Source organism: Drosophila biarmipes, chromosome 2R (assembly GCF_025231255.1).
Source record: "Drosophila biarmipes strain raj3 chromosome 2R, RU_DBia_V1.1, whole genome shotgun sequence".
NCBI classification, from domain to species: domain Eukaryota; kingdom Metazoa; phylum Arthropoda; class Insecta; order Diptera; family Drosophilidae; genus Drosophila; species Drosophila biarmipes.
In genome coordinates this window covers 16,634,189-16,646,553 of record NC_066615.1, presented here as the reverse complement: position 1 = coordinate 16,646,553, position 12,365 = coordinate 16,634,189, and the positions used below count along the sequence as shown (strand labels likewise).

General features: G+C 43.5%; 1 protein-coding gene across 12 annotated transcripts in view; it reads left to right on the top strand.

Moving 5' to 3' along the window:
• The window catches only part of LOC108036343 (myocyte-specific enhancer factor 2), a 47,716-nt gene that overhangs the window by 17,783 nt on the left and 17,568 nt on the right, over positions 1-12,365 (top strand). For all 12 annotated transcript variants that reach the window (XM_044092236.2, XM_044092228.2, XM_044092238.2 and 9 more), the window contains exons 2-3: positions 1,860-2,077; positions 8,725-8,779. The gene's annotated coding sequence lies outside the window, so the exon portion shown is untranslated. The remainder of the gene's footprint in view (positions 1-1,859; positions 2,078-8,724; positions 8,780-12,365) is intronic.

Below are 12,365 nucleotides of genomic sequence, written 5' to 3'. Positions count from 1 at the left end.
CGCTGGTACTAGCAAAACAAAGCCAGGGAACTTGGTTTGAGGTTGGATTTGGGGCTGGCTGGAGGCTGAGACCTGTCAATCACTTCAGAAGGCGAGAGGAGAGCTCTTGAACCATTTCCGTTTCCGCTGGGAAATTTAATATGCCTTCTAGTGTGTGCTCCTACTTCTCACTTCAACTTCCCCTCAATAATTCCGCTTACCCGCTTCTGACACTCCATTTTATGTGTTTCTATATCTAGCCATATTTTTTGTGCCCCCTTTTTTCAGTTTGTTTGCTACTCTTTGGCTTGGTGCAAACTTTAATGTGATAAAAACTCAGTTCTTCTGTTTTTTAAATACCCTAATTAGTCATCATCCGCGTTGTAAATGGTTTGCAAAAGTTCTATGGGAAAAAAAACCGTATAAGATTTTTTTGGAACTTTATTATTAATATTTTTACGGAACTTTTAAAAAGATTCCGTGCTTTCTTGAAAGTTTTCTTAGAGTATACAACTCACGGATTCCCCAAATAATAATTATATGTTGTTTGTTTTTTCGTTATGTTGTTTCTAAATTGCAAAAAGTTGTTTATTTACGCAAATTTCTGTAGACTTTGGCCGGCAGCCAACAATTTCAAATGCTCAAAATTGAAAAACTGAAAACGGCACGAAAAAGGCAGCCAACGAGATGGTCCATTTTACTTAAGAAAAAAACCGATAATTATGAGCATTGCAATTTCGACTGATTAGAAATCTGTTCGAAACCTACTTATGAGTCATACATTTACAATAGTTTTTAAAACAAATCGAAATCGTATGTATTTGGGAGGAGAAATCATAAAGAATGATGATATTTTGTTGTTTTTGACACAGCAAGAGGCAATTTCAAAGTATGGGAAGTATACGTATAAGAATATATAAAGTGGGCGTCAGGGAATGTTAAAGGTATAGAAGATATATGTCATCAATAGGAAAAGAGAAGAAAGAGGAGGCGGCGAGAAGACTAGGACGAGGTGGGAAATGTGGAAAAATATTGAGGGGAAAATTTATGAGAGACAACTGGCAGCTGAATCTGTTTGATGTTTACTTTTTTTTCGTATCTGGGCGATGAAGACTTGCCAATACCCTGGACCAAAAGGATTGTGCTGAAGAACTCACTTGAAGTTGTCTAGTTTGTAAATTTCTGACAGCGTTTACTCAATAAAGGGAGGCTCCATTGAGTTGCCTTTTTAAAGTTTTCATTTTTATGAAGTAGCCACAGGGGGTGGCAGTCAAAGGCACCCATAGGTGGCGATTTCATTGGAAAATGCCATGGCAACGCAACAAAGGCAGTACTCTCGGGAAACCCATGATGTACAGAAAGCTGATCAGGTCTATGGCAACCTGGGTGGATGGGTGGATGGGGTATGTGGCAGTGGATGTGGAGGAGCTGCCTCCGACTGTCTGCTGCTGGGACTGTGAGTGTGGCTGTGGGTGTGTGGATGTGGCTGTTGCCGATGTCGCTGAAGCATTTCATTAGCCACCCACGCATTCCGACACTCACAACCAAAGCGAAGCAGCCCACAGATACAGATACGGAATCAGATACACGTACAGATACGTATACAGATACAGATACTGCCGCAGAGATACTCCGTCTTTGTGTGGGCGATTGTTGAGCACAGCACGCGCGCATTTCCCTCAACACAAGAGAATCCTGCAAGTGACTATCTGCCACCCCCAACGCCGCCCCCTTAACCCCTGAGGCCCCCTAAAGCCCCCGACTTGTTGCATTTTGTATAGGCCGCCTCAGCGGTAGATTCACATTTGCGCACATTTCACCTGAATGCGCTATGAAAGGCACTTGTGCAATGATTAATATCTCTCCTGTTTTACTTACAGTTACACAACCAATCTCAGGTGGAAGCGGCAGCGTCAACATCGATGTCAACTCCCGCAAACTGCATACAATAAACCAATGTACAATCTCGGAATATAGGCGATTCGCGCGGGTTCTCTACAACTATTCACGGATTACCACAGAATGCCGCTGAGCACTGGCCATAGATATTTTTTGGAGTAAAAACTGCTGGGACAGTTGGCTCCCGCAACCGTACCAGGTGAGGATATCCCTAATTATTTACAATATGTGCAATTCAATGTATTTTGATTTTGAGTAGGTATCTTATTACTTTTGGAGGTTAAAAGCAGTTGTTTTCGGATCTTACTTTTATAATTCAAATACAAATACGATTTTTTTGATAGAGTCGAAGTTTTGGGTACATCCATAAACTTAATAAGTGAACTTAGAATGAATGTCAGTTGTACCTTTTTGCTTTCCTATTCTTACATACAATTAAAAAAGTGTATAAAAATTATGAAACTTAGTAATGTTGCTTATAAGATTTGTAAGTAGTTTTTGGTTGTACCAACCATAGAACTTTACAAGGGTTTTTAGATGTGGCTCCTAAATATCTTTTTTCAAGCATTCAGTGAGGGATTGCGTTTCTTATGGTACTTTTCCTATGGCACTGATTGGGTAGTGTTTGGCAGACAAGTTGGAACTAGTAGTTTTCGGTGCTGCATACCAAGTTGTATTCATTTCGGACCCGCTTCATTGGCTCTCGAGCGGATTCTTGGGCAGTCTGATGCCACTGCGAATACCAGATCGAACGAGACCTACAACAACAGCTGCGTATGCGTGATGCCCACGAACACCAGCCCAGGCGCAGGCACAATGCCGGCACTCACACTCGCCCAATACCAAGCTCGTTGGGCTTTCAATTAACGTGAAACGTTTTTTGCCAAGAATGTTGCTTTTCCTCTTCGCCATGGAAACCCGCTGCCGGGGGGAAATTCTAAAGAAAATCAAAGCATTAAGTTACATAGTTCCGTGCAGATTTTGATGGTTTTGAATTGCAGAGCTCTGAGGACCAAAAGCATTTGCAGTTAATTAAATCGCAGAGGAGCTTCCCCTGTGTGCCAGAAAATTTTCCTTCTGGCATCATCATATCGAACGTCATTGAATTATGCGCTGTCTTGCTCGCGCTCTTTTTTCCTATATTATGTATTCAGGGGATCATCAAGTATTCAAGCACGCGTCTCCCAAATGTATACACATCGGCGTGTGTATATATGTTTTTTATGTACAGATGATGTATATTCTTGAGGGGATGGGGGGCCGGAAAAATTCACCTGAAGATGAAATTTGTTTTACTCGCCTCGGCGTTTTGTGGTTCTTTGTTTACGCTCGATAATTGCACTCGACGACCGCAATAAAGGGAAATTAAAGTTTCCCTTTGCCGGCGGCCCACTCCGCCCCCCATTTTCCGACCCCCTTTGACATTTGTGCAGTTCTGGCTTGACGTCGTCGTCGTTCTCTGTCATTTCATTTGCAGCTTTAAGTATTTTGGACGCGGGCCAAAATGTTTTTCATGTCTTGTTGTCGCCATGCCGCAGCCACACACTCACATACCCACAGAGTCACCGGCAGCAGGCGAGAGGGACAGTTAGTGATTAAGCGTGAAAATATCAGATCCATCCCATCCATGGGGTACAGCAACCGCAGCAGCAGCAACAACGGCAAGAAAAAAAGGAAAATAATACAAGAGAAGCTGGCAAAAATTTCTAGTTTTCTGCAACATTTTCTGCGACTCTTGGTCTCCTGTTTTCCTATTTTTTTCGGTTGGTCTTCTGGTTTTTGGCAAGTGCTGCATGCAAATTAAAATTGTTTCAGCGTAGATAAAGTGTAATGCCGAGAGGAGTGAGCCAAAATAAATGAATTTAATTTAATTTGAAAGATCCAATTCAATTGCGAGGAAATTGAGATTGTTTCGGTTCAGAAAGATGGAATGTTTGGAGGTGGACAGCGTTGCCTAGAGCTAGCATTTAGATAATTTTGGTAAAATAAAGAAAAGTAGATAGGGACAGTAGTATTAAGTACCAAACAATAAGAGAAATATACGAAAATACAACAGTTTTTGATGCAATTCGTTTTAAAATAAAGGAAAGTAGATAGGGACAGTAACACCCGATAGACAACAATGTATTTGGAAAATTTTCAGTTTAAAATAATTATTTCTTCTGACTAAATAAAATGTTTTAAAAACAGAAAATGAATAAGATTTGTTTTCTTCTATCACCCAAATAAAGATTTAAAAAAATAGGTATCAGAACTAATCAAATACATTACTTAATAAACAACAAGTTAAGGTATGTATCGGTCCTTTTCAAAAGATTTAAACCATATCAGTTCCTGCACTTCATAGTCTTTCGCATACGTTAAAACGCTAAAGAAAACAAATGAATTGTAGAATTCTAAAGCAGGTCTTCCATTCGCATTGTTGTTCCTTACCAATATCGCATAGCTCCGGATCATATATCGATCTGTGGCACACACATATGCGTAGGCCTACCGCTTTCCATGTGCTTTTCACTGTCCGGATTATCCAGCGAGCCAGCCAAGAAATACAAGCAAAGGGGCCAATACAACGATATATCCTAGCCCCAACGAAAAGAAGATATATACACAGATATTTGTTTATACGGAATGTCCGTATAACAAACACTGGCTTCCTCTCGCTCGTTCCTTTCCTCCACGTTTGTATCCGTATCTGCATCTGTATCTCGGCCTGTGTCTGTATCTGTACGCCTCCATATGTGTATCTGCAGCTGCGCAATTGGCGACGACAGACATCAGACGCTGTGAGCTGACATGGACAGCAACTGGTAGAGCGGACAATATAGGATATGTGGATGTAGAGGAGGAGGGCGTACCACATGTGTCTTCTTTTTGCAGTTACACATCGAGGCGCTTTCGTAACGCATTTTGGCAGCACCTGTCTTCCCCACACCCCCTCGGGCTCTCTCTTTCTCGTCCCCCTTTTCTTCCCCACAGCAGCGCAGCCATTGCAAAATCAATTTCGAAAGAGAATTGCTGAAGAAAACTGAAATTTAATCAGCGAACCCACACCAACGAAGCTTTGGCAGGGGCCCGCGTGTCAGTGTGGGGAAGAAAGGTGTGGGGAAGACGCCTCACACTGTGTGCACGGGAGAGAGGAGGACCAAAGCAGCGCAGCGCGATGGGAGCTCACTCACACCAGCCCAGATCGTAGAGAGAGGTGTGTAGAATGGGTGGAACAGGGGGCGAAGACTGGTGATCGAGGCGAGCACTTTGTCTATATTTAGCCCGAAATGCAAATGGCGTCAGCACAAGCACACACATGTATACAAAGCCCTGGGAGAGGTGGGTTCCACTGAGGTGAGTTGTCGGATTTTTGCGCATGCGCATGCGCCTATTCCCCAGAGATCGCCATTTTGAATTTCTCCGATCGCTGTACAGAAAAACGAAGGCAAGGGAAAATCAAAATCGCCCAGAGAAGAGAAAAATTAAACCGAAAATCTCTATAGATTTTTATAGATTTTTCCTCGTTGGCCATAACTAAATTTAAGAATTTGTTTTGGTTTTTGTTTTAAATTTAACTTGTGAATGAACTGGCGAGCCGATCGCAACAGGTCGCCACCCCCTTTCGAGACCCCCAGATATTATCAATTTTCTGCAAGCGCCAAGTAAACAATCGATTCGAGCTGAAAATGTTATTGGCCCGAGATTTATTTTTACAAACGGCGCGCGGGCACGTGCCGCGGCTAAAATCGTACACCCAGCAGATAGATATAGCCGTATAGTCAGCCGCAGCCGTAGATGCGGTTTTAGATATGGCCAGCCGCAGTCGGATATAGTTCTCTGCGTTTGCATCAGCATCACAGGTCTGTCCGTACGTCTGGTAGTGCCCATGTTTATACGAATTTCGGATTTTATGTTTGCTTTTGTTATTGGTTTCTATACTTTCCCTAATGCTCGGTTGTTTTGCATGGGTGGTCCAGACATGCAGACAGATGATCTGCCCACCCATTCGAATAATGGAGGCCCGACCAGTCTGCAAATTTTATTTAAATATAATTTGGAAATATTAATATTGAATAAATAGTAAATGGTTTCTTTATAGTTTATTATCTTAATCGCGAAAATCCCAACTTCCAATAGTCCTACGAATCTCCAAGGTAGCTCCTATCTATAAATAGTTTACCCCGCCTCCCCGGACCAATTGTTTTTCTATTCCATTTGCCCCGGGCCTCAGCTGTGTAACCCCAAACCCAAAATGACAAACAGCAATATTGAAAAATTATGATTTCTTGGGCATGTCTCCAAGGGCGTGACGAGGAACCGGGGGATATGCCTGCAAAGGTGGGCTGGAGGGGGTGTTACCATGTCGAAAGGATTGTCTGTACTTCGAGTGCATTCCACCCTGCCGACTGTGGAACCGTATTCGTACCTTCAGCCGCACGAAGCGATCCCCGCTGAAAAAAGCCACGTAGAGCACGAATGGTGTGTGCATCCAAAGATTTGCCATGGATTTACCCCTCGGCTTTGGTTCTTCTCGGATATGTCTGCCCCGCTCAGTTTACTAATTGCTTCCGCTTGCCGGGGCTACGAGTGCTACGAGTGCTACGGGTGCTACGGGTGCTACGGCTGCCCGAGGTTTTCAGGGGTCTAGAGACTCATTTTAATTGCATTTCTTTTAACGGTAACATCAGTGGCAGCAGTTTGGCCCCCTTCCACATCCACTCCCGCTCCCGCTCCCGTTCCCATTCCCATTCCCTCTTGGCTGCCTGTCAGTCTGGGCGACGGTCTGTCGGTCGGATGGTCGGATAGTCTGATATTCAGATATTCTGATGCCCTGCCACGTCAATAACATTTGCGTACGGCAGAGATGCGTGTCGGTGAACCTATCGGTGTGTGTGTGTGTGGTTGGTCAGGGGTGTGGGTGCGGCGGGGGTCCTACCGATTCTTAAGACCCTGGACCCCTCTTTGGGAATATTCTCGTGTTTTCTCCTTAAACAATCATGCTTCCTTGCCACACGGAAAGCCCCTTGAGCTACGCCCCTGCCTTGCCTTTGTTGTAGTTTCGGGTACCGGGTATCCAATAAGTACAAAAAAATCTAAGAAACATTGCGAGTACTTGCACAAACATATAGACACATGTACATTGTGCGTACTCGCATAAAGTACACTTAAACTAAATTGTTTTTATATATATTGAGTTTTTTTGTTTTGTGAAAACTGTTATACAGTTAAAAAATGTTTTTATAAATGATTTTTCAATATTTTATTTTTCTTTGCAAATGTTTTCAGCCCCCTTTTCGATGGTTATTTTCTTTTCTATAATTTCTTGGTCTCGCCTTTTTCTCGAAGTGTATAGAAAACCATAAGATGTTTCTACATCGCTGCGCCTTATGGCCGCTGCTGCCGCTTCGGTTGGCTTTAGGTGAGAAAGACAACAATAAAATGTGGCTGCAGACTCCTGCACAGACACAGACGCAGAAACAGAAAGAAACGCACACTGGGCTCAAGTGGCCGGGTTCCTCCATTCCGATGCCCAGACATTCCCGGCCAGAGAATCCGCACTCGAACAGAATGTTATGCTAGATATGCCATTTGACTTCTGGCCCGGCAACTGCGATGGCAACCAGGAAACAGCATCGCCATCGCCCTCCGAAATCAGCAGCCAAAGGATGCGGCCACTTGAGACCGGGCACGGCATCGGTAATCCAGTCCATCCAGTCGGGGAATTGTGCCTCATTTGGTTCGGGATTTCCTCTAGTCATTTGTGCAACAAACATCTGATTGAACAGAGTTCGACAGTCGTTTGGGGTCGCGCAGGGCGAAGAAACAGCTGGGGACGAGGTCCTTAAACTTCTTTTTTCAAAACAATTAATAATGGAAGATCCTAAATGGGGGTTGGCGAGAAATACATCAAGTTTGGTTCATCTATATAACATCTAAATAAATGTATAAAACTGCATGGAAAGGGAATCTTAAAATTATATTTTACTCGATAAGGTTGTGGATCCATATATTCGATAAAGTTTGCCCAAGTCGATAATATATTATTTAAAGTCAAGGTTGGTAGGTTTTTTTTTAAGCCGTATATATTAAAAATATAAAATATTAGGTTTCTTAAATGCAATTCTAAGGAAATGTAAGAGGTAGAAGGCAATGAATCTTGATGTTTTGGAACACTTGTTTTGTTAATTGACAACATTGCTTTTAAGAAAAGAGATTGTCTAGAAGTTTCAATGAAGAGTTTAAGGATGAAGTAAAACCAGCTTGATGGGTGACTATTACAGTGCACCCTTAACATTATAAAGACGCGTTACTTTGTTGCTTGATTCTCCTCGTTCTAGGCGCCTTGTTTATGGGGTTGGGAGCGCCCATATATCACACCACCCAAGCTCGCCCAGCATCGCGGCAAATTCGCTGTGTCACTTGTTGAGTCTCCGGTTGGCTCATCTGTTCCGCCACCCTTTTCCCGCTCTACTGGGGTCTTCGGCTTTGTCTGTGGCTTCGGCGAATGTCGCTTTGCATCAGCTTACAAGATTTATGGTATCCTTTCAACTTTAAACCCGCTCTGCTCACTTGTCGTCTTTCTCCCATCTCCAGTCTCTGCAACTCGTTCTTTAAGTCGTGTTGGCTGTTTTGGCAGGGGGCATGCCGCACATGTGTGGACCCCGACTTTGCCACAGGGGCTTCTCTTTTCTGAGGGGGGCGCAAAAACAATGCCATGCAGGAGGTCAACGTGGAGCGCGTGTGCATTGAACTGAACGTCATAAACCGCCGGAGGGGCGGGCTTTCCCGTGGTCTCCTCCAGGATTTTCTCACTTTTCCGCAGCTCTAATTTCCATTTCCATCTTTTCCGCCTCTTTGCAGCGTAATCTTTTGTACCTGTTGTGTCGGCGAACTGCTGGGGGCAAGCTTCCCAAAGGTGAGTCCTTAGAACCTGTTTTGTTTCTCGGCCTGTTTCACTTTCTTGCGCAGCACGTGCCACGTATTACCAAGTTGGCTAACACACACACACACACACACATGCCGCTCGGTGTGTGTGCCAGGCAAATATTTACACTCAATGGAACATAATAAAGACATTAGGGAAATATTGTGTTATGTGGGGGCACAACTTGGGTTCTGTGGGTGGAAATTGTATAAAACTTATCGGCCCACCCTCTGCTTCTACTTACTCCCGCTTCTCCTCTCCCGCTGTGTGCGAGTGTGTTTGTGTGCGGGACACTTTTCTTTATTGCTCTGCGAGTTGTCAATTTCCGTGTGTCTGCCTGTCTGCTTTTCCCACCAGTACTCTCCCCCGGCCAGGATGCTTGGTATTGTTTTCCGCAAGGAGAAACAAAAGGTAGTTTGCTTGTCTAGTGTTTACATTCGACTGCACATTAAACAACACACGCCGCATTTTTATTCGTTGCTGAAAATGCTCGTGGGCAACAAGTTTGCTTCTTTAGAGTCTTTAAAATCTCACAATCGCAATAAACAGTGTTTATAATATTTTTTAAGCAAAATTTTTGTCTTGAATTCTGAAAAATATGAAAAAAATAGAAGAAAGAAATATTATTCAAAGAAAAGCAACCATTTTTACAATAATTCTACACTTTATTTACCGATTTGGGTTGGATGAAATGAGTATTAAATTAATACATGCCCAAGAATTTAATTAAAATTAAGTTTTCAAAATAATACCACAAATTAAATTATGGAATATCTAAGAAAAAATAGTAAAGTATAGTCTTTATATTATTTAACAAGTAATCTACACTTTAATTTCAATACGGTATTAAATCTTTATATTTATCTCTGTTCTTTTTTTGTGAAAACTTAAAATTCAGCTTACAATGCAAGAATTAAATGATTTATTAAATTTCCCATGTTTATATAAACATTTTCCTCTCTGACGATAAGCCATTTTCAATTGAATTCCAGATGCAAGGCTTCCAATTCGATATCCCTACATTTATAGCCTACTTTCCCTCCAAAAGGGTTTTTAACAGGCTGAAATGATACCCTAACCATCCTCCATTGCCAAGTACCAAAGCAGTCGAGGCCAGCAGCTCACGCCCACTCAAGTTTTCGCCTTAGTTTTCCGCAGTACATGAATGTTTTAGTGTGTTCTCGAGTTTGCTCCACTGTCAGCTGGGATGTGCACAAATAACATTGATTGATAAGCCACCCACACAGATTGTGTGCCAGCCATACGCCGAATGATTTCAAAATGATTACCCAACTCAATGTCGCTCTCGAAATAATGTGCCACTAAACATACATAAAATAAAGCGCATACCTTATGATTCCGTCAATGGACCGAGATATGAATGAAATGCAAACTCAATTAGCTCACCTTGAATGGCTGCCATCCGTTTCAATTATAAACCTTTTTGCAGCTCGTCCTTGCCCCAATAAAACAGGGAAGAGTTCTTGCATTAAATATGTGGGCCACACTTTTCCCCCGACCTCGAACCCGAAGTGGAAAGGAAAAGTGTGAAAATACAGAAACTGTTTTGGTAACAAGGGAAAATGCTTGACAGTGACAGTTTTGCGGGCAGTTGGAAAGTTTTTCCTATTCGTTGGGCAATGCTAATTGCAGGACGGGATGACAGTCGGAGCCAATTAGAGGCAGTTTTCTAAGCCAGCTAAAAAGGGCAGGTAAGGCTAGGTATCGCATTGTGTGTCCTTCCCTGGGAACCGAACTTATCAGTCATGCAAACAGAGAAATGCTTTCACCGACGCCGGCGAATCCCTCGATCCCGTTCGCCCCGCCAAATGACACACGTGTTAAGGTGGAATTATTCAGGCTGACAGGAGGAAGCTGCTCTGCGTGGGCGTTTAGCATTGGGGAAAATTGATTAGATTAGGCCGAAAGGGAACTCGGCGGAGAAGGGCTGTGCCCTGCTCGCAGAGTCCTTAAGCTGGCGTTTAATCACATTTAAACTTCAATGCCCGGGGAAATTGATTGAGATTTTTATGAATTACTCGGCTTTAAGTCGCACAATCGAAATGTAATTAGGCAATGCTAATGGCGACGCCCACCCCTCTCACTTTCACTTTCACCGGAAGAGCCCAACCCCTCGCGAGTCGAAATTACTTGAGCTTAACTTCCTTTACTTGTGTTTTTGGGGAGCGGCCGCGACCAGCATTTGCATAATTGATACCACCGCAGACATTTTTCAATTTCGAAATCTCGGCGAGCAATTAAAAAGATGTTTTTCCTGTAATTCCGTGCGCTTACAACCCAACCCGCTGGGTACCGTATCTGCCAGATACGCTGGCGGGGCAATTTGAATGAGATTTATGAAATTACCTACGCAGCGCCTACGAAAACATCGGAGGAGGGCAGTGGAGTGGCGTTTCACGTGGTCTGGTCCCTCGGCTTGGGGTATGTACATACAATGCGCATGAACTACTGCCACTCGAAGATCCCCCTGAAGAAACCCCTGCCAAGCGGTTAAGTCGGACTCAACGCACTGCAGATGCCGCATGTTGCACATGTGTCGAGTGCATGCAACGCGCAGCATACAGCATCTTGCAACCGGGCAACCCGATGGTCATGCGCAAACCGCCGGGCGGCGTTTATTGAATTAAGACTGTCGACGACTGTTCGCAGTTGGCAGTTGTCGCACCCAGTGGAAGCGTTAAAAGTCACAAGGACACCGGGAATGGGAGTGGGACTCGGAATGGGATCGTCGGATATGCACACATGGATCGTTAGCCGCTGGGTTCGCGTTCTCGAGCTGCAACATTGTGGCGCCGCCGAGAGGCAGGGCCCATAAAACGGGTAACGTGGTCGCGCTGCACTTGGGATCGGTTATGCGTGATTTTTACAGAATTCACTCAGTCGGCCGGAGACGGGGCAGTATCTGTGGCATCTGGCATTTGCATATTGCGCGGGAAGTCACGTTGATATTGCCACCATTTAGCTGCCCCTAATTCCGGTGTCTGGCGTTCAACTTACACCCCAGTTAAAGCTTCCAGGAAACAAGAAACACCATTATTCATTAAATATTAATTCTGTACATTTCTTTATGGTAGTATCAAATCAGTGTATAAGTAAAATCATATACAACCTTTTTGCGACTTCTTAAAGGAGTGACGTTATCAGGAAAGTACAATTTTTATGAAAGAAGTGTTTTTCTGTGTAATTTTTAAGTATTTTCCATTACCAAAGAGGGCTTATGGCCTTAAATCTGTTCCAGGAAAAAACGTTACCCACTTCATCTCCACAAAAATCGAATTTTATTCTCCATTGACCTCAATTGTGATCAAGTGGGGGTACCTGTGCCCTGCGTTTTGTATCAGTTATCCTGCGTAACCTGCATAATAGAGCGTGTTTAACGTAAATTAAAGCCCGCTTAACGCAACAATAGACAACAGACAGGGCCTGGGTCACAGGGCCTTGCATCCCACTTGGCCGGGAGCCGCTTTTACAAAGTAAGCCCCAAATTCTAACATGTAACTACTTTACCTCTGTCTGAATGGGCAATCATCAATCGGGCAGAAACAATGAATGGTTG